This window comes from Urocampus carinirostris, chromosome 13 (genome assembly GCF_059441175.1).
Source record: "Urocampus carinirostris isolate Australia breed hairy pipefish chromosome 13, RoL_Ucar_1.0, whole genome shotgun sequence".
Classification (NCBI taxonomy): Eukaryota; Metazoa; Chordata; class Actinopteri; order Syngnathiformes; family Syngnathidae; genus Urocampus; species Urocampus carinirostris.
Window position 1 is genome coordinate 8589510 of NC_142361.1, and position 24669 is coordinate 8614178.

General features: G+C 39.2%; 1 protein-coding gene across 3 annotated transcripts in view; it reads right to left on the bottom strand.

The window, feature by feature from the left end:
* The window catches only part of marchf8 (membrane-associated ring finger (C3HC4) 8), a 129929-nt gene extending 108171 nt beyond the window's left edge, over positions 1-21758 (bottom strand). The window contains exons 1-2 of one of the 3 annotated variants that reach the window (XM_088350965.1): positions 21691-21758; positions 20901-21199 (exon numbers count right to left, since the gene is read on the bottom strand). The gene's annotated coding sequence lies outside the window, so the exon portion shown is untranslated. Of the gene's footprint in view, positions 1-20900; positions 21213-21690 lie in introns of those variants that run through there. The other 2 variants (XM_088350964.1, XM_088350966.1) reach the window with 2 other exon arrangements.
* Between the last annotated feature and the right edge of the window lie 2911 nt (positions 21759-24669).

Below are 24669 nucleotides of genomic sequence, written 5' to 3' on the forward strand. Positions count from 1 at the left end.
TGTTCGCCACTACTAGGGTTTGATTACCGCTGCATACAACATTATGCTATTTTGGTCAGTGACACTTATTGACTGATTGATCTATCTTTGAATGGAGATATAGAGTCAGTGTATAAAGAGCCCACGTTTTTTTTTTTTACAAAGGGACAAAGTAGCACTAAATGCAATCTCAATTTCATGCGCCTTATAGTCCGGTACGCTTTGTGTATGAAAAAAAAAAAGAAAAAGAAAAAAAGACAATTTTAGGGGATGCGTCTTGTAATCCGACGCGCCTTATAGTGCAGAAAATACAGGGGTTTTTTTCATCTCCATTCATCCCTAATGTTGTAAATTAAGGAGATTAGTTAAACAAACTGTAAAGTTCAGACGAAAAGCTGCAACTTTTTTCAACCATGCAGCTTATGCAATGATGCAGCTTATTTATGGATTTTTTCTAACTATCGCCAGGGACGCCGGAGTAGTAAAGGAAAGAGTGAGACACGTGGCAGATATGTGTTGAGGAAGACGCAAGTTTAATGTAACTTAACGCTTTGTGCGTGAAATAATCTAGCATTAACAGACCGTCATCATGTAAAAGGTGTCAATCGAAAGGGGAGCGCTAACTACCATTTTGGGAATAGTTTTATGAGTCTGTTTAGTTGTAAATGGAAATAATGTGGCAAAACAAAAAATATTACAAGAAGGAACGTGTGCGGCACAGTTCTTAGGTCATGAGATTGAACCTTCCTGTGTGGAATTTGCATGTTCTCCCCGTGCTTGCGTGGGTTTGCTCCGGGCACTTCGGTGTCCTCCCACATTCCTAAAACATTCATGTCAGGTTAATCTGCCGGTCAAAATTGTCCCTAGGGGTGAATGAGCGAGACAATTGTCCGTTTCTATGTGCCCTGCGACTGGCTCGCAACCAGTTCAGGGTGTCCCCTGCCCACTGTAGCTGGGATGGGCTCCAGCAGCCCCCCGACCCTACTGAGAATAAGCGGTGCAGATAATGGAAGATAATGGATGTTGCTAAAGGCATCAGCTAATAATGGCTTTAGTTAGTGTTGCCATTTGCTACATACCTCTTTAACCGTAACTCTCTACATCAATAGTAATAAATAGTAGTTTTGACATTTATAGCCATCAGTGGAACTTAATCAAGTGCAACTGCTAATTTTTCTGTCATACGTACATACTACATGCTAAATCTCTAAACAGAGCCAATGCCTTTAACTTATTCAAAGCCATAAAGTATAAATACGACTTCAGAATCACTGTCCTTGAGTGCGAAAATGTAAAAATCCGTTTTTCTTGCTTTATCTTTCAAATAGTATTATAAAGAATTTGCCGCAGCTCATCAATAAGTATCAAGCCTCGTGGAATGATTACAGTACGATAAATCAGCATTAGTTGGTAGGAGTGGCTTTCATCAGATCTTTGTCTACATAAAGGAAGCCCATCTTCCTAGTGTTGCTTTCGATATCTGACGAATGGGTGTGCGTGTGTAAGGCGGCTCCATATGGTGAGTAGGTGTAAGCAACGTGGTGAGAGTTGCTAAGGGATGGACAAATCGGCAGTTAAATGACAAAGCTTTTTTCTATGGGAAAAAAGATGACAAAGTTTCATCGTCATCATCTGGTTAGAAAAAGATGACCATCCTTGCACGTCTGCGAAACACGGTCGTCAGAGGCGCCACGGTGACAAGAATTATATAATCAGTCACCGGAAACACCCACCTTTGGTGGGGACTTCTCAGACTCAGTGAAATACAGCCAGATTCATCAAGCAACTTTTGTCCCTCTAAAAAAGGATGAAAGTAGCAGCCGATTGTCACTCTCAGAAAGTCGTGAAAGAGGGCACGTCGTTGCTAGCTAAAGACCTTTTTCCGAGTTGTTACGGTTACAGTCATTCAACATGCAAAATAAGTGTACCGTAATTTCCGCACTATAAGGCGCACCTAAAAGTCTTAATTTTTTTCAAAAGCTGACCATGCGCCTTATAATACAGTGCGCCTTATATATGGCTCAACATTAAATCGCAAGGTCTCGCAACTTACGCAACAGCCGCCGACTCGATTTTCCCCCGAACGTGGAGTAGTCCGCGGTGTATGCTGGGATTTATATTCCGGCGTTTCATTGGCTAACCAATGTGTCAATCATCAGTTGAATCGATCACTATTGGCCAAAGTTATTCGGAGCCTCGGATAGGCTAGAGGGCCGAAACAAACTCTGCAATTGGCCGAAAAAGATGTGTCAATCATCCGTTAAATCGATCACTATTGGCTGAAGTTATTCGGAGCCTCGGATAGGCTAGAGGGCCAAAACAAACCCTGCAATTGGCCGAAAAAGATGACTGAATAGCAAGCTTGCTACACTACGCCATAAAGAAACATGTTTCATTAGTCTGTATTTGTAAACATTTTACTCTCCTGAATTTACTACTCTCACGGTTGTAAGAAGACCATGATTGCGTATCATTATTGAACGTGAGAACTTAGGTGAGCTATGCGGCTTTATATTTTCCCGGTATCTTATTTTAGAATGATCTTGATGTTGCTGTGATGAGTTGAGTGAATTAAACTCAATTCAAGTGTTTATTGTCATATGCACAGTAAAGTTGCGAGCGAAAAAGAAAATAGAAACTAAGGAATGGTTGGCATTTCTTGAATCCCAAGGCTTTAACCTTCCGAGTGATATTTGAAATGATGCATTTGAGTGACATCGTACGGACACTGCATCCGCACGTGTCTACGACACGTATTTGCTTCTTTGCAAGCTTTGGGAATGTTAAGGGGGAGATCAGTTTGACTGAATCATCTGACTGTTTTGTCGACGTTCCCATTGTAGCGCCTTATAATCCGGTGCGCCATATCTATGGAAGATATAGGACCAAAATCTATTTTTTGGGGGTGCAGCCTATAACCCGGTGCGCCCTATAGTGCGGAAAATACGGTACTTTCCTTTTTGCAATTTGCAATGTAACAACAGAAATATTCTGTGGTAATTGAACATAATTCTATGAATTCCAGGTGGTGCATCCAGCAGCTACACGCAACCCATGAGCGAGAAAGGTATTCCCTCCAATTCACAGCAGCAATTTTTCACGCTGCTTACTTTTCATCACTTAACAGCAGGAATTTTTTTCACTGCATATTTTTTTCTTAGGTGAACTACGACTTGCTGGAATCCCGCAAATGTGCCCTTCAGGGCAAGCTTTGGGCGCTGAAAAGTTCTTGCAAAGTTAATGCATCATTTCAGTGTTCTTGCATCAAAATTTCTCTCTGTTGTTTAAACATTGGAGGTTATCACAAATGCAAAAAAAAATTCAAAAAAGGAAAAGAAAGAAAATATGCATTTAACCGAAAGTTCGGCTTGAAATACATTCTTCACTAAAGGCTGTTTTTTTCTCAGAAGTTTTCTTGGATAGAAGTATTTTCAAGAAACCTAGCAATATTGAGATGTTGTTGCCTAAATAATGGTAAAAGGTAAAATCATACTTGACTCAGCAAATGACAGATGATAGTTCAAGCTCACTTTTGATATGTCCTAGGCCTATGGAGCTACAAAACAAAATCTTCTGTAGGCCTTAAAAATGAGTAAATATGGCAAATTTTGATATAAAATTTAGCTTTACCAATTTGAGAGAAACATCGGGCATTAAATGGGTTAAACATCTCATCTCATCTCATCTGCTGCACCGCTTATCCTCAGTAGGGTCGCGGGGGTGCTGGAGCCCATCCCAGTAGTCATCGGGCAGTGGGCAGGGGACACCCTGAACTGGTTGCCAGCCAATCGCAGGGCACACGGGGACAGACAACTCACTCGCTCAGTCACACCTAGGGACAATTTGGACCGGCCAATTCACCTGAAATACATATCTTTGGAATGTGGGAGGAAACCGGAGTGCCCGAAGGAAACCCACGCAAGCACGGGGAGAACATACAAACTCCACACAGTAAGGCTGGATTTGAACCCACGCAAGAGATTCCCACAACCTCAGAACTGTGCAGCACACACGCTAATCACTGTGCCGCCGTGCTGCCCATGATTAAGAAAAAGCATTTCAATAATTGATCATTAGTTCACCAAAGATAAAAGATATCCTTCTAAGCTCAACTCGTTTGATGCATGCACAATGCACCATTTATCACTCTTTTTCCAGTTTCCTTTTGCCGATGTTATAGAACCGTGCAATGGTTTAATTATGTCATCTAGCGGCACTGCAGCCAGCAGACATGGCTAGGCGTATTCTGCTGAACCAGCATCTGCACTGTTAACTGATGGCAAGCATTCAAAGCATGCCCAAATCATCATACAGTATAATTTCTTTGAATTGGACACTGTGTTGCAGTTTTTGCTCACTTGTACATGACATCACCCAATGAGATCCATGTGCCACACAGTCAACTAGACTGGGGTCATGTAACAGCAGCGATATGCTCAAATATTGTAAAACCGAACCAAATTCAAAAGGATATCGTTAAATTTATTACATAGACGGCTGTAAAATTGCTGTAAAACCAAATCACCCATACATGTCTGCTTCACGACCCCCCCGAAAAAATATCCAAACTTTTGTAGCATGTTTTCAATAGTGTTACAGAATCAAGGGGAAGAAAGGGTTCAGAAAGGGTTTTTGCATGATTAAAATGCAAAAATATTCATTATTGCGCTAATACTAAACACCAAAGAAATCCAAGGAAGTCATACTTGACGTTAGGAGGGCACCCAGCCTCACTGATAACAATGGAGACTACTGTGTGGAGAGAGTCCACTCCTTCAAACTCATGGGCGTGCACACCTCTGACGACATCTCCTGGTCTGCCAACACCAGGGCTGTGGTGGCAGCGACTCGATTTCCTGAGGGTCTTCAGGAAGATAAACCTGGAACAGAAGTTGCTGGTGTCCTTCTACAAAGCCTCAGTGACATTGCTGGAAGCATGGCAGGGGACAGGAAAAACAACATAGCCCAAAAGATCACAGGCCGTTCTCTGCCCCGTCTAGAAAACAGTGTCGGCTTGCGATACTGTAGCAGAACCACTAACATTATAAAAGACGATTCTCACCCCAGCCACCACCTCTTTGACCCTTTTCCCTCTGGTAGGCGCAACAGGTCCCTTTAAAACTAGGGCAAACAGGCTCAGAGATAACTTCTTCCCCAGGGCCATCAAAACCCTAAACTCAAAAAAAATGTGAAAACAAGTATTGCGACAATTTGGGGTTAATTTCCCTTTCTGTTGCTGCCAAATGAAAATGTGAAAAAATTATAGATACCGTTGTTTTCACAGTTTTGCACTAAACTGTGAAAACAATTTTTTATGTATACTATCTACATTTATTTACATATATGTATATACAGTGAAGGAAATACATATTTAAACACCCTGCTATTTTGCTATTTCTCCCACTTAAAAATCATGGAGGGGTCTGAAATTTTCATCGTTGGTGCATGTCCACTGTGAGAGATAAACTGAAAATAAAAATCCAGAAATCACAATGCATGATTTTTTTAAATGATTTATTCGTGTGATATTGCTGCACATTAGTATTTGAACACCTGAGAAAATGAATGTTGATATTCTGTACAGTGGCCTTTGTTTGTTCTTGTAGTCTTTCACCAGATTTGCACACACTGCAGGAGGGATCTTGGTTAACTCCTTCACACAGATCATCTCTAGATCAGTCAAGTTTCTGGGCTGTCGCTGAGAAACCAGGGTTGGGTAGGGTTACTTTCACTTGATTACTTTCAATTACTTTTGGATTACTCCAATACCAAATATGCTAATAAAAGACAAAATAAACTAAATATGAATAAAATTACTGCATTGTGTCCAGGCTTGGGGAGTAACGGGACACATGGAACGGCAAAAATGATGTTGGCAAGCTGTTTGGATTTATTTTCATTTTGTTTATGTCGCATTTTATGTTAGTTTTGCCTGAGAACAAAGAGATCAAAGCCAGGTGCGAAAGGTTACCACGTGTTGAGTCATAATTTTATTCATATTTAGTTTCTTTTGTCTTTTATTACCATATTTGGTATTGGAGTAATCCAAAATTAATTGAAAGTAATCAAGTTAAAGTAACCCTACCCAACCCTGTGAGAAACACAGAGTTTGAGCTCCTTCCAAATATTCTTGATTGGGTCCAGGTCTGGAGACTGGCTGGGCCATGTTAGAACCTTGATATGCTTCTTACAGAGCCACTCCTTGGTTTACCTGGCTGTGTGCTTCGGGTCGTTGTCGTGTTGGAAGACCCAGCAACGACCCATCTTCAATACTCTGACTGAGGGAAGGAGGTTGTTCCCCAAAATCTCACAATACACATATCACCCTCTATTTAATGCAGTGCATTTGTCTTGTCCCATGTGCAGGAAAAAAAACCCAAAGCATGATGCTATGACCCCCATGGGTCAGAGTAGGGATGGTGTTCTTCGGATTGCACTCTTCATTCTTCTTCCTCCAAACACGCTTTGTGGAATTATGACGAAAGGACATTGCACTTTCCAGTCTTGTAGAGGTGTACAAGTTTGTCTTTGGGGTTTTTGGTCTTCGCCATGTTACAAGTTCAAGTCTTACTGATATTGTATGGGGTGGACAGGTGTCTTTGGGGACAGGTGCATCTGATTCAGGATGATACATGGAGTGCAGGTGGACTTCTAATGGGCGAACTTACAGGTCTTTCAGGGTCGGAATTCTAGATGATACACAGGTGTTCAAATACTTATTTGCAACTGTATCACACAAAAAAAAATTGTTTAAAAATCATGCATTGTGATTTCTGGATTTTTCTTTTTAGTGTATCTCTGTCACAGTGAACATGCACCTAAAATGAAAATTTCAGACACCTCCATGAATTCAAAGTGGGAGAAATAGCACTTCAAATACTTATTTTCTTCACTGTATATTTCATTTTATATATATATATATATATATATATATATATATATATATATACAGTGAAGAAAATGTACACACATTTTGAATTACAGTGGGGGTTTTTTAAATGCTGCTGCTACATGTTATTGCATGTATTTTCATTGCACTAGTGGTACAATATTATTCATTGCATTGGCCACTTTTTAAGCATTATGTTGTATTTAATATTATTACTGTTTTTGCCTATTTATGTGTCTTTTATCCTTTTTCCCTTAAAAGTCTCTAGATTACATGTTTTTCTATGGAGTGCCATGTCTAGTCTCGTTGCATCCAATTTTTCACAACGATCAATGACAATTAAGACAATTCTAATTTTGTTTATAATATGGTTTATCTAAAGCAGGGGTCACTACTTTTTGTCACTGATTGGTACGATGGGCTACCATTTTGATATACATTTCTAAAAGAGCTAATGTCATTTTATTACCACGTTGCAATTATTAGAAGCCAGCCACTAAAATATAATATTTAAAAATACATTTTACTAGAGGCAGCACGGCGGCGCAGTGGTTAGCGCATGTGCGGCACAGTTCATGTCTTGGGAACCTCCTGCGTGGGTTCAAATCCAGCTCCAGACTTCCTGTGCGGAGTTTGTATGTTCTCCCCGTGCTTGCGTGAGTTTCCTCCGGGCACTCCGGTTTCCTCCCACATTCCAAAAACATGCATTTCAGGTGAATTGGCCGGTCCAAATTGTCCCTAGGTGCGAATGAGCGAGTGAGTTGTCTGTCCCCGTGTGCCCTGCGATTGGCTGGCAACCAGTTCAGGGTGTCCCCTGCCCACTGCCCGTTGATTGTTGGGATGGGCTCCAGGACCCCCGCGACCCTACTGAGGATAAGCGGTTGCAGCTAATGAGATGAGATAATGAGACATTTTACTAGAAAATCGTAATGGCACATCTCTGGTGATCAGAACCTATCTGCGGGTTACTCAGGTGTTCTCAGGGGGCTATCTGGTGCCTGTTGGCACCACGTTGGAGACCCCTGATCTCAAGCAATAATGAGCAATTTCCAAGCCAATAACTACTTATTTGCTACTGATTGGTGCAAATGACTACTAGTTTATATGCATTTTGAGAAATAACAACTGTTATCATGCTGTTATTACTAAGTTGATGTTATTAATAGGCTCAGTCAAAAATATAATTGAAAAGGGGTACTTATAAGTTACATATATAATTGATAGGCAATATATCAGAATATGTATTAAATACCCCACGTATGTGAAGACACTGATCATATGATTATTTACAAATTATAAAACAAATACTACTGGTTTAAAACATGTTCGATCATCCTTCCATTGTTTACTTTATTTTAAATTTCCTCGAAAATCCCAGTGACCTTTAAGTAGAGAGATACTTTTCGAACAGGTCTGAAGGCTACCCAGGTTTTGTTTACCACATTGATGACCCCTTATTGAAAGCTCATAACTTCTGTCACAACAAACAATGCTAGCTTTGTTAGCCTGTCAATTTGTATTACCATCAGCGGAAGAACTTGGTATGGTTTGGTTAATGAACACTGTCTTCACTCTACATTTACATTTAGTCCCACACTCATTTTAATGATCTGTAGCAAGATGTCAAAGAGTTATGAAAATGTTGATTTATTTTGTGGTATTAACATTAGTTTAGAATACTATAGCGTACTTCACCAAGAATCGATAGTGTCTGATTTTTTACTCCCATCGAGATTAAAACACAGTGACTCAAATGAGAAACTTCAAGAAGATGTCACTCGCCCTCCCCTACTTTCCTTTATCGACCATCTCCATTTCCTGTCTATTTGCTAAATGCAATCAATTAACATTTGAGAAATTACACAGAAGAATGGAGCAACGTAGGCGGATGGATCTGACGTCATGAAGCTGAGCCAGCCAGACACTTCTGATGCCAGTATTTTAAAAATAGGTTTGGGAATAGTGACGGATTCTGAAATACTCTTGAAAAATAATCCAGCCATCCATTTATTCAGTTTACATGCAACGGATGGAGGGGGGAGGAGCAGTCCCTGTAGAGATGCCAGGATCATGCTATCTCCAGCTCAAATCAAGCTCACCAAACAGGATCCCGGGACGTTCCAAAGTCAGTGTCAAGACATGGCCTCAATCCTATTACCCCGTGAGAGTAAGGTGGTCCAGAGCTAGCCACGCTCTTTGGCATTACGGACCAGTTGGAAACAATCGTAGTAGGTAATGAACTAATAAATGTTTTTGCTGTGATGTGTGATGGAACATAAATTCCTACAGGGAGCAGTGCGAGATAAAGAAAAGCACAAAGGAGCTGGGGAGGTAATTGTGTGGAGAACGAGTAAGAATAAAGGAGTGAAACGCAATACTCGCTTGCCCCTAAATTTATCTCATTTGCAAGGTAAATATCACAGTTTATTGATGCTACTAGTTTCAATTTTACAGTTTTAAAATGAGTTACTTTATTAAAAGAATACAAAATAAATATGTAACCAATATATTGTGTCACAACAAACAAAACAAAGTGATGACCTGATAAGCAAGAAGAGCTTTCTAGATTACCATAGTTATTGTTCCCTTGCCAACACCAAATAAATTGAAGGGGGAGGAACAAGATAAAAAAAAATAAAAATGAAAAGGTGAAAGAGGAAGACAGGGGGCTAAGCCATGGTCTCTCTCGCGTCTGTGTTGTCCCTGGGGCCTCCCAATTATGGGAAATGCTCTAAACATCTAGGTAGCGAGGCGTCCCAGACACATTGCAGAGGAAAACTTATCAGGATCTTTTGGTCCTGACCCGCAGTTCGTGACCTTTAGGCTCACATCACCACATAACGGTACAGGATTTGGAAGACAGCAGACGCTGTTCTAATCCACTGCGCCAACTCATGCTCCATCTTGCTCTCACTCCTGAACAAGACTTCAAGACACTTGAACTCTTCCATTTGGGCAAGGATCTCATCCCCGACCCGGAAAGGCCATGTCATCCTTTTCCGACTGAGACACATGGACTCTGATTTGGTGGTGCTGATCTTTATCCAAGGTTCTTCACACATCACCACAAACAACTCTAGTGGGAGTTAAAGTTCTGGGTTTGAGGAAGCCAACTAAACCACATCAGTTGCAAAAAGCAGAGCTAATGAAGCCGTTAAAATTGACAACCTTTATGCCTCGGATGTGCCCAGAAACTCTGTCCATAAAGGTTATGAACACAAACATCTTAACTGGAATCTAATAGGACTTACTGCCTGGAATACGGACCCATCGCTGGCACCAATCATAAAGGGATTGCACAGCCTGGATAGGACTGTCGGGTACACCATACTCGCTGAGTATCCCCCCAAAGGCCTCTGTGTGTTTTTTGTTGTTTTTCGTTTTTCTTTTAGAATTTAAATAGTTTAAACTTATTAAAAATGTATATTTATTTTGAAAGACGCAAAACAATGTTATCACAGAACAAAAACACACCAAACCTGTTGTTACTCCAAGTATTCAGCAGATGGCAGTAATGCAACATTAAAAAAAAAACAATAAATAATCAACATTGACAATACATAATGAGCATTACTTGATTTATTGATTTCTGTTTACATGTTCTTAGGTTTCATAGAAAATGTCTTAATATGTTCTAAACTGGTGTAGGAAACTAAGGAAAATTCATATTTTTTGGTAGCACTGATTTTGGTCCTTGAAGGCAAATAACTTTGCTAACACAATGCATACAGCTGCTGACTGGCTCAATATATTATATCAAAGGTTTGTACACCTTTTTCCTGGACAAAATCAAGCACTTTTTAAGCACTTTCAATTACATTTTGGGGGAAATTTTCCAGTACTTTCAAAGAAAGAAATCCAGGACAGATTTATGTTTTATTGTTTTGCATTTTCAGGGATTTTTGTGGTAGTTCAACTTTAAATTTGTCCAGTGTCCAAAAGATAATTTGTAAAATACCAATCAATTTTATTTTTTTGTAGATCTCAAGATTTCAAGTGTTTTTCAGGCATCGCTTGCATGATATACTAAATTACCAACTACTAAATAACTTGGTTGTTTTATTATTATCTATAGAGACGGTCTTTTTGTGAGCCAACCAAAAGACCTGGGTTTCTAAATAGAGCAGTCCTCCTTGGTGCGACCAGTTGGGGGCAGTTACGCTTCACATGACAACATAATATTGACTTTTCCAACAGAGCAGGCATCTTGGCATAATTTTTGCGCACTTTTTAAAAATGTTTCTTTATTTAATGCGTGGTTTAGAGTCAGACTGGCAATGGCAACCATTTCAAGTATTGTTAAGCATTCCACCCAAAATTCAAGCATTTTCCTGACATTGAAAACAAAAGCGTAAAAAAAAAACTGATTGATGGCATTAACACTCATTTCAATGGAAAACCGTGCTTTAGGATTGCAAGTGTTTAAACTTAGCATTATTTCTTATTAATACAATTTTGAAGGATAAAACACATCTGTGCGGGGATGAAAAACCCTTTTTTGCATATTTATGAGCAAGTTAGACTGGAGGACTCAGAGGCGCACAATAGAGGCTGTCAAACTCCCCCACCATAATGTATTGTAATCTAGGTGGGGAGTCACGTTTGGCCATCACAAAGTATTGTGAGTAACAATGGCATCCGCCGCCTCGGCTTCTAATAGAGGCTTTCGTGTACCCGGGATTCCATTCTTCTCGCCTCGCAATTACTTCTCTCCTTAATGCTGCTTTAAAGACACAAAGCATGGAGTTCATTTGCAAGCTAAGAACAGTCCCTGCGGACGCCATTGCTTTTCAGGTTTCCTCCTTGCAATAGTCTTTTCCAAATTATAATTATAATATAATGCCCAATAATATTTATGTGTTCAGTCTTTGCCAGCTGACGACCTTAAATACACAGGGTTTGTATATCTTTTTCATAGCCAAATTGAGGCACTTTAAAATTTCCTAAATTCACCAGTACCATGAAAATAAATTCAGTGTGAATCATGCATTTTCCAGATCCACAAATATGTCCGCGATTTACACGCGTGTTTTTACAGTCTGCAAATATATTCATATCTTAAAAGAATGTTTTTCAGGTTCATAAATACATCAGTTATTTATGTATGCGACTATCTTGCGTGTGTATTCATCAAGACATATAATATATTTGTTCCACGTTTAGTCATTGTTTTCATTTTCTGATTTCTAGTCATCGTTAATTAAAACGGCTGCCTCCTGGCATCTTGGTCAGAGGCACCTGTTCTCTTGAGCGCAACTCATAGGGGGCGATGACGATTCACATTACATAAAAACTTGTGCCAGCTGCCGTTAATCAAAAGTGAAGAAAAATACAATACCAAAGCGAAGTCACCGAAGCTAGCGGACTTGGTCTTTTTTTTCTTCATTTAATGAGTGTTTTACTGAGTCAGCCTGCTGAGAACCATGACAAAAATTTCAAGCATTCACAAGCACTTTAGACAAAATTCCAGCAATTTTCAAACCTGGAAAACACATTAAAATTCAAAGATATCAGGCAGCTGCACGATCCTAAACACTATGTAAAAAAACAAAACAAAAAAAAAGCCATTGCAATACATAACCTTTGTCAGAACAGGCTGAAATCTTGATGCAATTTTGAGAGTAATAAACAAAATTGAGGTATAAACAATTAAAATAACAGGCCGTATATAAGTGTAATGCATTGAAAACATATTTTTGATTGCTTAGTTTTGAACTGAAATCCAAATAATTGCCATTAAACGATCTTCCGAAGACACTTTGCAACAGTCAACAACATTGCTCACTAGTTGCTAATGCTACAAATGCAAAATGTTGCAGTTAAAGTCATAGGAGCATATTCTTTCAAAGATCCAAACCGCCGCAAAAAACAAAAACAGTTTAAAAAGGCTTCTGCAGGGATTGCTCAGACTCTAATAATGCTCAACTCATTAAAGTGCAACAAGGTGAAAGAAACATTATCCAACTCATTCGCTCCCAAAGACAGCTGGAGATGTCAAAGATCCATTTTGGGTGCGGTGCCATACACGACTGTACACGTCAAGCATCATTCAAGTTAGGCTGTCATTGATGGATATAGAGGCCAAAGATCCATGTTAGCTAGACTGCCATTGACAGCTATAGATGTAGGAGATTCATTTTAGCTAAGCGGCCATTGACGGCCAGAGATGTCAAAGACCCTATTTTAGCTAGGCTGCCATTGACGGGTGGAAACATCAAAGACCCATTTTGACTGGGTGGCCATAAACAGCTATGGATGGTTCGAGCTAGGTTGCCTTTAATGGCTATGGAAATCAAAGATCCATTTTAGCTAAACTGCCATCGGCAGCTAATGACGTCAAAAATCAATTTTAGCTCGGCTGCCATCCCCCAATAAAGACATCAAGGATCTGTTTGAGCTAGTCTGCCATCGATGGCTAGAGATGACAAACATCCAGTTAAACTAGGCTGCCATTGATGGTTGTAGTTGTCAAAGATCCATTTTCACTGGGTTGCCATAAACCGCTATAGACGTCAAGATAGGTTGCCATTGGAGGCTAAAATTTCGTTTTAGTCAGGCTATTGATTGCGATACACAAAGTTTTATTTTAGCTAGGCTACCACTGGGATGAAGATGTCAAAGATCCCTTTTAACTAGGCTGTCTTTGAGGGCAATAGATGTCAAAAGATCCATTTTAGTTAGGCTGGCATTGAATGAGTTAAAAAAGTAACTCTTTCTTTTTAAGACGACAGGGTAGCACATTCACTTCCAGCAACAGCAACCTTTTATATTATATAGCAGGAAAGCGAGATCAGCGTGCAGGCTTGTTGGCGCCTCCGGAGGAAAAGGGCAAAGTGAAAGCGGCCAGATCGAAGCCAATCTTTACGCGGTAATCCCATGCTAAAATGTGAGATTAGTGATAAGGAAAAATAAAGTAACAAGATCGAGGACCTGCGCCAAGGCTGATCTTGTTTTGTTATGTGTGAGAACACCTATAAACTGGAACACTACTCATAGCCAAGGATGAGAGCCGCAGGGTACACTGTGATGTTGAAACAATGTGATACAAAAGACTGAGCAATGATCGATATATCTAACAGGAAAACATTCAATGATAACCTCTAACATAAGGGTGGGAAAACTTATTGTGTGGATTTCCTAGAAAATTACTATGCCCCATCAGTAGTGAGCTATTTTTAGAACCTGTCTGCTGGCTACATAGGTGATCTTATCTAAATCCCCTACAGTACACTATACAGCAACATGTAGTTGGACAAACAATACACACCCTTTAAGTAACTTTTCTAAATACTGTAATCCTTTACTATATTGTATTCAACCTATTACCTTGCTGCTTTATGGATATCACTATGCATTGTGTTCTGCATTCTGATTGGCCAAACAGTTGAGACACATTTTTACAGGTACAGTATACCATACACTCACATGCGGACCTGTTAAAGGGGTCCGTTCTTTGATTTTGATGTAGAATTGAGTAATAATGTTATAACAATTGAAAAAAAGTATGGTTTGTACGTCTCGGATTTTGCCCATGACAGTTTATTTTTGGAACGTAATCCCTGCGACAATCGAGGGTTCACTGCATATAAATTGCTTTCAAGATGAGTGTTTTCATGATTGTGTATGCTAAATCTGCGGCGATACACAACCAGCGCATCTTAAGCTTTTTCAATTACATTTTCTTCTTTTCGACCTCAGTTCATTTTCTCGCTGCTACCAAGTAATTGCTCTACAATCCTTATTCAAGTCAAGACCAGTAAGAGCGGCTGATTATTAATTGGAATATTGATACTCTATGCATAATCGTTCTGGTGAACAAGTATTGCGATCGATTGCGGCATCAAGATATTGTCACACCCCTACTACTCATTACTGACTAGAGGAAAGGAGTCAGGCAGGGTTTGTTTTTTTTCAACAGATACAATTCTAACCTGTAAATGGATATGATAAATATTTAATGCATACACAAAAAGCTTTAAGCTTTAATTTAACATCTGCTGAACGAATGCCGCAGTTCTCTTCTCGAAGAAAGACGACATCGGCATACGACAAGTAAGGGCGGGTGGATTGATCCATATACTGATATAATCGATACTGATCCAGTCATTGGATCAAATTGATACTATTGTCTTTGGATATTACTTTGAAATAAGATCACTTTATTTGCACTGCTGACTTTTTGGGGGAAAATATCGTGTAATGGAAGGGATTTTAGTTGTCTTCTTAACATTGTTATTCAATAGAACTATTTTTAATACAACTATTAAAGGGACAGCATGTATTATTTGACCATTAGATGTTGCTTTACTGTGTAGTGTAACAGAACACTAATACTAAAAATTAGGGCTATAACCGCAACCACTTAGATCATCGATTTATGAGTCTTTGAGGACGGCAATTCATTGGAAATGGGAGCGCATGCTTGTAGTACCTTAGTCCAGCAGAAAGGGCTAAAGGCTGTATTTGATGCACCAGGCCATTTTAGAGCCAAATCCAAATTCATCTATAAAGCACTTTTTAGATACCAAAATTCAACTAAAAGTGCTGTATAAAACATTCAATGTACATTAAGATGCAGACATTGTGGTTAGAGGTAGACTAAGCCATATATTTGACCCTAAAACAGCCCTTTGAGACTCTTTGTGATTAAGGGCTATACCAATAAACATGACTTGATTTTTTTTTTTTAATTTACATATAGGAGCAATATAGAATTGCATATTCGATTAAAGTAAAGAGGAAAGCTTTTCAGAAATAGAAACTGTTTATAAAATCTAACATGTTCAAATTTGAAGATATGGTGAAACGTAACTCCCTAGTATTCGTATACAAAGCAAGTAAGCAACAAATATTTGTTATGTGCTGCTTTACAGAGCAGACACTCATAATCTCAGGGGAATCCACAACTTCAAGGTCCAATGTTCAAGCACAACACAGAAAAAGCTGTTTACAATTTAGATGAAGACCTTAAAAATGTCCTTTAATTATGTCAGTTTAAAAAGATCATAACTATAAATAATTATCTTACACATTTGCAGGTGTTAAGCATGTGTTTGTTTGTATTTTTTGGTTTATTGTAAAGCTGTTTGACAAACACTTGGATTTTTTATTGTTTTATATCATAGAATATTCTGTTGTTTTGTGCATGATTTTTCTAAAGAGGAAATTAAAAACCTGTTTTTTTTTAATAAAATCCGATTATTTGTCTAGTTGCAAATTGTTTTCGAATTTGCCAATATTTTTCACATTCGCGATTACAGATTTCATTTCAAAGCCTAAGTACTTAAAGCAAAGAAAGGTGTCATTTGTTTGCTGCAGTTACCAGTATTGTCTTTAAATGTATTGCGATCTTAAAACTTGAAGCACGATGGAGCAGTGGTTAGCGTGTGTGCAGCACAGTTCTAAGGTCATGAAATCGAAACCTCTTGTGTGGAGTTTGCATGTTCTCCCCGTGCTTGCGTGGGTTTCCTGCGGGCGCTCCGTTTTCCTCCCGCATTCCAAAAACATGCATGGTAGTTTAATTGGCCGGTCCAAATTGTCCCTAGGTGTGAATGAGCGAGCAAATTGTCTGTCTCTGTGTGTCCTGCGACTGGCTGGCAACTAGTTCAGGATGTCCCCTACCCACTGCCCGAGGATGGCTGGGATAGGCTCAAGCGCCCCCGCGACCCAACTGAGGATAAGTGGTGCAGATAACGGATGGATGGATAATAACAGCATATAATCCAAAGGGGGAATAATTGACAATATATTTGTCAATCGTGATTATTTGTAACAATTACCGCTCATCTTCTCACGAAATTCCTAATCGTGACAGCCCTCCACGTTTTCTTTCATCTACAATATTATGTGGCTATTTTAAAGCAGTTTTAGGGGATTGGATTCAATGCGAGTAAATGCAGCAATTTGTACAGAGTTACATTCAGAGTAACGCTCTACTTTTGGGTGTCAGTAATCTGGTGGTAACGTATCAGTAATTTATTTTTAAATGGAGAAATTGTTACCAATTACTTTTTTCAGTTACCCTCCTAACACTAGAACGACAAACTTTTAAAAGCTCTCAAAAGGTGAGAAACTCCATCAGTAGCACACATAACCAATGGCAACGGCAATGATGTAACACAGATGACAGTTTCACAATCACATCACTGACTATCATGCTGCAGGCCTCTCCATGATATCATCCCTTTTTTTTTTCATTCGAGACGGGAAGCAGTGGCCTGTTTCTGAAGCTCAAACTGTTTGATAAAGGGACTAGACCTAGGAACATGCGGCATACGACGGGATGAAATATGATCGCCGCAACCCGGCGCTGAAACGCGAGATGCGCTGAGACAATCCGCTGGAGGCCAAACCGCACGCTATTGATTTTGCTACAAACAGTGAGCTCGTTCTGTGCCAACTCCACAAAAACGGCCGTCATGCATGTCGATGGCGGAGGCTCTATTTCAACCAACTAGCTACAAAAGCACCGCAGGAAACAGTAAAGTTAAAAAACTCAAACAGCCAATTGACAGATAAACAAAATAAGACGAATTTTGTTTTTTAATCAAAATGTATGCTGTTCTCCTGCTGCAACAGAATAAACATACAAGAAGTAGTTAACAAAGCTGAGAAAATCATTGGCTACTATCTGCCCAGTTTGTAAATTGCCGGCTTGCGATACCGTAACAAAGCTAGCAAAATTATAAAGGACTGTTCTCACCCTGACCACCATTTCTTTGACCTGTTGCCTGCAGGTAAGTGCTACATGTCACTTAAAACAAGGATTGACCGACTCATAGACAGAGTCTTCCCAAGAGCCATCTTCACCCTTAACAAGTGCACAAGACTGTAAAATTATATTTTATTATATATATCTTTTCGGTTGTAGTGAAAATGGGTTTGCTGCTACATTTCATTGCACCATTGTTACAACTAGGACTAGTCTACCTTGTAAATATTTTTGCCCATTTATCCTGACAATAGTTTTGAATTGGCCAACAAATGAACAAATATATATATATATATATATATATATATATATATGTACATACATATACATTAGGTTTATAGTTTAGTATAGTGGTTCTCAACGGTCTGACTTCAGGTCTGACCATTTTATCCTAATTACAAGTCGAGACCCAAATCAAGAAAAAAAGTCCACTTCTCAAATTTACTGACTTGGAGGATTGTACAGTTTGAAGCATATATCGAATATAAGAATAAAATATGGAATACAGGTCATCTTTAATCACACTACCAAAAAAAAAGTTAATTTTCTTGTGTGTTCCACATGTTACAATGACAATAAATTCTATTTTATTCAGAATGACAAATTTATTGACATTGTACCTTGTGAAATGCACAACAAAATTAACATTTGTCTTTGGTATTGTGACTTAAAATAGTGAGATTAAATCGCAAGTTACCTATACCAGTGGTTCTCAACTGGCTGATATCAAGTTAATAGAGCTCAAGCTGTGCAATTTTTTTTTAGTTTTTAAGAAACTTTGTTTACTTAATTACATACCTAATTTTACTGTTTACCAGTTTTTTTCAAAGCCTAAAAAACTAAGAAAAAAAGACATTTGACATTACATTCACTTAAATGTTTGAAAATAATAAAACTTGAAGCAAAGGGACATTTATCTGTTTTGCTGCTGTGTTCACTTTAAGTGTGGTTTGAAATTAGAGAATTTCTTCTCATCTGTGCACCTCATTTTTGCACTGAATTACTGAAAAGTTGAGTCAAAGACCTTATGACCCGTCACCTAACCTGTGCATTGTTCCTTAAAATGTTTTAATCTAACAGTCTAAAATCGTGCACTGTGGGATTTGTTTCAATAAAAGGAACAAAATGTTAATGAGATTTCTTGATTATTTCTTGACTTGATTTCTTAACCATTACATTGCTCTTCTTTGTTAGGGTATTCCGTATTAATGTTAAGCTGATAGTATCATAATAGCATATAATGCAGGGTTTGTTTGTTTTTTCAACTGACAGACTGATCTGCATTGTTTGAACATCATTTATCATGCAAGGGTTTCCTGCGGGCACTTCATCCCACTTTCCAAAAACATGAATGTCAGGTTAATTGGCCGGTCCAAATTGATCCTAGGTGTGAATGAGCAAGTGGGTTGTCTGTCCCTGTGTGCCCTGTGACTGGCTGGCTACCCGAGGACAGCTGGGATAGGCTCCAGCACCCCGCCACCCTACTGAGGATAAGCGGTGCAGATAATGGATGGTTGGATGGGATTTAGAGATATTCACATAAAAACAGCAAAAAACATTTTCAAGTAATAATAGTCCCTTTAATGGGCAATTAGCTGCATTTTACTGATATCTAAAATGCTTCACTTCAGTGGCTTTGTCACAGATAATAGAATCCATGTCTTATTTATTTTTTTCGATGTATCTGTGTTTGGCCATATTCAACAAACTTAATCAACTGTATTTTGGCGAGGCAAAGGCCAACGGCCCACTAAAAAATGGTCTGCGACCCACTTTTGGGTCCACACCCACCAGTTGAGAAAAACTGGTTAAGTAGACACTCAAAATAAGGAGAGAAGATATCAAGAGCCCAAACTTAAGATAAGAAATTACAAACTGTTATCACTCCCCTTGAGTGTTTTTTATTGATTCCCCTGGGTCAAAAAAGCAGATGCGCACTAAAGGGTGAGGTCTTCAAAGAACAGCAACATGATTGGCTAACAATGACCATGATGTAAGCAGCGCATAATAGCCAAAATAACGAAATGGCATCTACGTGATCTCCTTTCCTGGAACCCAATATTAAAAATTGAATAAAATTAGTTCCCAACACAAAATAACATTTCATTAATTTTTAACCTGTTTCCCCCCTCCTTTTCTTTACTAGCTTTTTTTTCTACCTTTTCTATCCTTTTTTCATTTTCCAGTTTTCATCATCTTTTTGTCCCCCTTTTCCCCCCTTCTTTACTTGTGTCAAAATTTGGTCACTTTGATTCTCTGTCATTTGTTTTTTTTCCCTTTGTAGCACTCATTTTTGGTTGCATGACAATACAGCGGCATATAATGATTAATTAATACACACTGTCCCTTTAACTATCATATTAACGTGTGGTATGCTGGAAGCACGGCAGCAGACAGAAAAAACACAAAGGGTCATCAACACAGAACAGAAGATTATCAGTTGCTCTTTACCCAGTTGAGAGGACATTGCCAGCTGGCTATACCACAGCAAAGCCATCAACATTAAAAAGGACTCCTCCCACCCCAGCCACCCCCTTTTTGACCTGTAGCCCACTGGTAGGCGTTACGGGCCCCTAAAACAAGGACAAACAGGCCTGAGATACAATTTCTTCCACAAGGCCATCACAACCCTAAAACGAGCGCACGGAACTGAAAACATACATCTTGCGACTTATTCAGGGATTTTTTGTTGCTTATTGTTATTGCACTTCTTTTCCTTGTCAGTCTCTTAGAACTGTATTGTAAATATTTTTGCCTATGCATCCTTACACTATTTGATCTTATCGCTGTTTTAAGTCTTTGTTACATGTTTAGCCTTGAGTGCCATGTCTAATCTTGTTGCATACAATGTTTCACAACGTGGATATCGATGGCAATAAAGACAATTCAAATGAATTAAAGCGGGTGCCTCAAACCATTATTCCAAGGGCCACAATTGGCCCCCCAAACATTTGAGACCTCTGATATATTCCAAATCACCCTGCTTAACGCTCGCTATTCTCCAAGAGTTGTATGGAAAAACTGCAGTGCATCAAGCTGGGATTGGTGAAAATATTTTAGAAAATGTGGAGGTGACATTACAATAATAATCATTTAATAAACCAACTCACATTCGTATGCCCAAGATTATACAAAATGAATGTTTACATTGTGATTTGTAGTTAGTGCAATTGGGCTATGCAGGTGCTGCTGTTTCTAATTAAATGGCCACTAAGAGCTATCAAATAGAAACCGGCTTGAACGATATTAGACAAAACGTCGTTAACATCCACGATTCGAAAAATATACAACTAAATAGAACAATATAAATGATTTGCATACCTTAATCAGCAATAGAGATTCTCTATTAATATCCATGAGCGTCGCAACGTCCAGAACCGGTGTTATGCGCGCTCCCGCTACGGAAGGGGTTCATTTCTCGGCATAACACCGGCGGACAGACCGAGTGAGCCAACAACGTCCGTCTTCCTCGCCTCTTCCTCGGCGTCACTTGTCGTCACAAAGTCGGAGGAGGACGCTCGTCGTCCCGGGCAGTGATGATTCCGTTTGGCGTCAGTCCTCCCGAGTGCTGCGCCGTCGGAGAGCCGAACGTGAGTGCGCGTGCGGCGGCGCGTCACTCACTTCCGCGTTCACGTGGAGCAGACAAGGAGAGACGAGGGAGGCAGAAGGTCCCGCGAGGGAAAAATAAAGACATCAAATACCTGGACTAACAAAGATGTTATATAATGAAATTGTGAATATGCTTGATTGCTAATAAGATTTTCGAGAAGGGTTGTTCAAACCTCACATTGTGTTTGCTGTTAAAAACGCCATATTGGAATATAATATTGTGAATGTGCTTAATTGCTGTTGAGATTGTCATGATTGTTTTCTGTTATTAGTGTCAATAAATTTGTTCAAACCAAAAAAAAAACCAAAAAAAAATCAAATAAATAACAAAGAAATAAATGAAATTTAAAAAAATATCATAAATAATATTAAATAATATTAAATAATATTAAATAATATTAAATAATATCAAATAAAACCGGTGGATTGGTTCCAATTGCTTTCCTCAATAATGATTGCAATAATAAAACTTACAAACTCAACGCAATACTTATTTACTCACAGCAAGTCAGACTATGTCAGAGGTGTCTGTGGCGGGCTGGATCGGGCCGGCCGGCCAAGGGATTAAATATCTGTGCTGCAGTTGGAAATATGGCCACTTGATGTCACTAAAGTAAGGTGCCACTCGCAAAGCAACTCGAGCTGTGTTTTTTTTTTCTCTCTCTCTCTCTCTCTCTCTCTCTCTCTCTCTAACTCTGCCCTTATCTGTATCTCTCACTCTTCTCTTTGTCTCTTTTATTCTCTCTTTCTCTGTATCGTTCTGTCATTGTTTATTTTTCTCCCTCCCTTTTCCTATTCTGTCTCTTTTTCTCATCTGATCTTTTTTCTCTTATTTACTTCCTCTCTTTAATCTCTCTGTTTCTTTATTTCTCTCTCATTCTCTTGTCCTCTTCCTCATTCTCCTTTTCATTCTCTTTCCCTCCCTTTCTTTCTCTTACAATTTCTCTTCATCTGTCTTTCTTTCTCTCCCTAATATTAAATAATTAAAAAAATAAACAAATCTAAGAATAAATAACTGAATCCTCCCTTGTCATTATAGCATATTTCTGTCATTTGTCATCTGTCTGTCATCAAGCATTTTGCAGCAATCAGGGTGACTATTGCCTAAGGGTAAACATGTTTTTCAATCTATTACTTACATGTAGCAGATAAGAGATAAGAGCTGAAATAGGCAAAATGAGATAGATCGGTGCGAAAAAAAAAAAAGATATACAGTGTAGACAATTTAAAATGATCGAAAAACGTATAAGATACAGGGAGAGCGCATACATTGACAGGTGTGTGAATGCAAAAATGTCAACACTTCGGTAATAAGAACACCACGGTATGTATTTAAGGTCTGGGACCTGAGAGACCAGATTCAGGAGTTCTGTGTTCAGAAAGGTCATGACGTCTCAGAACTTTCAGATGAAGACTGGTTGGCAGACCTCGGATTCACTGTGGATGTGACTGCACTAATGAACGAACTTAATGTCAAACTGCAGAGCAAGGGCCTTTTTGTGCACGAGATGTAGAGTGCAGTGAAGGCTTTTATGAGAAAACTGCAGCTTCTCTCAAGCCAAGTGAAGGACAACATTCTGACCCACTTGCCAACACTTAAGGAAGCCAAAAGATCAGGCGATCACCTCCAAAAGTACTCAACCATGTTAGAAACATTGCATGCAGAGTTTTCAAGGCGATTTCAAGATTTCAAAACTCTTGAGAGTGAAATGCACATGGTCTCTTCTCCCTTCAACTGCAGTGTGGATGATGCGCCAAGTGAAGTTCAGATGGAACTCATAGATCTGCAGTCTGACACACTTCTGGCAGATCACTTCAAGTCAGTCTCACTGCTGGATTTTTACTCCTCCCTCAAAGAGGAAAACTTTCCACACCTGAGGAAGCATGCTCAGAGGATCCTAGTCCTCTTTGGATCTACCTATCATTTATTAAACTTCATAACTGAAAATGTCTCAGTTATGAAGTTTAATAAATCCAAACATAGATCCTCTATGACTGATGACCACCTCTCAGCTGTACTTCGCATAGCCACTTCAGACATTCCGCCAGATTTCAATGCCCTTGTTCAAGCCCAGAACAGACTGGATTATTCTCACTGAAGAGGTAACATAAGGTGGAGAACATTACAAGTTGTTGTTTGTGGAAATTAACAAGTTAAAAATAAATTGCACTGGTTCAATGATTGTTTTTCTTGTTTAACCAATACACCACAATTTCACATAGCCTAATATAAATATTTACAGAGTGCTATATTCTTCTGATTATCAGCATCAGCTATTCAAAATATTTAATTTGAGCATTTTACAATGAATGAAAGTTGGTGGCCCTCTGACACAATTCAGGTTTCTCATGCGGCCCCTGATAAAAATTAATTGCCCACCCCTAGACTCTAGGGGAAGTTTGGACATAACGGCCTTTCCACAATAAAAGGTCTTATAAAAGTATTTCACTGTTCTTGAATATATTTTAACACAAAATGATAAGATCAAAAAACAAAATTTAAAGGAGCTGTACTTAATTTGGAACTTTTTACTCGCTGCCGTCATCTCCTGGCTTGTGTCATCATTGCAGCCTCACTCAGTTCAAATAAGGCTCTTTGAATTCAGTTGGACATTGGGAAGTAGGGATTTGTCCACGACCTCCAAAGTTTCATTATTGCCATAGCCCATCCTCTTAGTATGAAAGGGATAATCAGACAGTATGATTGCGTTCTTGTGAAATCATACAGCAGTGGTCGGGAACCTATGGCTCTCAAGTTAAATATGGTTCTTTTCGTGAGTACATATGACTCAAGTGATAAAATAGAGCTTGCACAATTATTCAATGTACTGATGTATACAGAGCCATTTGTTGCCTGTGCGAAGCAGAGGTAATGCTAATTGATGGTAGGTTCGGTCCAGTATATCCATCGATCCATTATCTGCACCGCTTATCTAGGGTCGCGAGTGTGCTGGAGCCCACCCCAGCTGCCTTTGGGCAGTGGACACTCTGAACTGGTTGCCAGCCAGTCGCATGGCACAAAAGGACAGACAACTCACTCACTCATTCACACCTAGGGACAATTCAGACTGGCAAATTAACCTGACATGCATGTTTTTGGAATGTGGGAGGAAACCGGAGTGCCCGGAGGAAACTCACGCAAGCACAGGGAGAACATGCAAACTCCGCCTAGGAAGGCTGGTACCTGGATTTGAATCCATGACCTCAAAACTGTGCCGCGGACATGCTAACCAGTCAACCGCCCAGGTCCAGTATATATAGGACACAATTTTAACTACAGTTTACAGTCAAGGTGTCCCCCCAATAGACTCCGTTTTGACTGTAAATCCCTAAATAATCTTGTATATGGGAGCTCACTAAGTACAGTGGGACCTCGCTACTTCACGGTTCCACGTTCGTGGGTTCAGAGCTTCGCGGGTCTAAAAAATAATAATAATAAAATAAGATAAAATAAAAAAAAAAAAAAAAATATATATATATA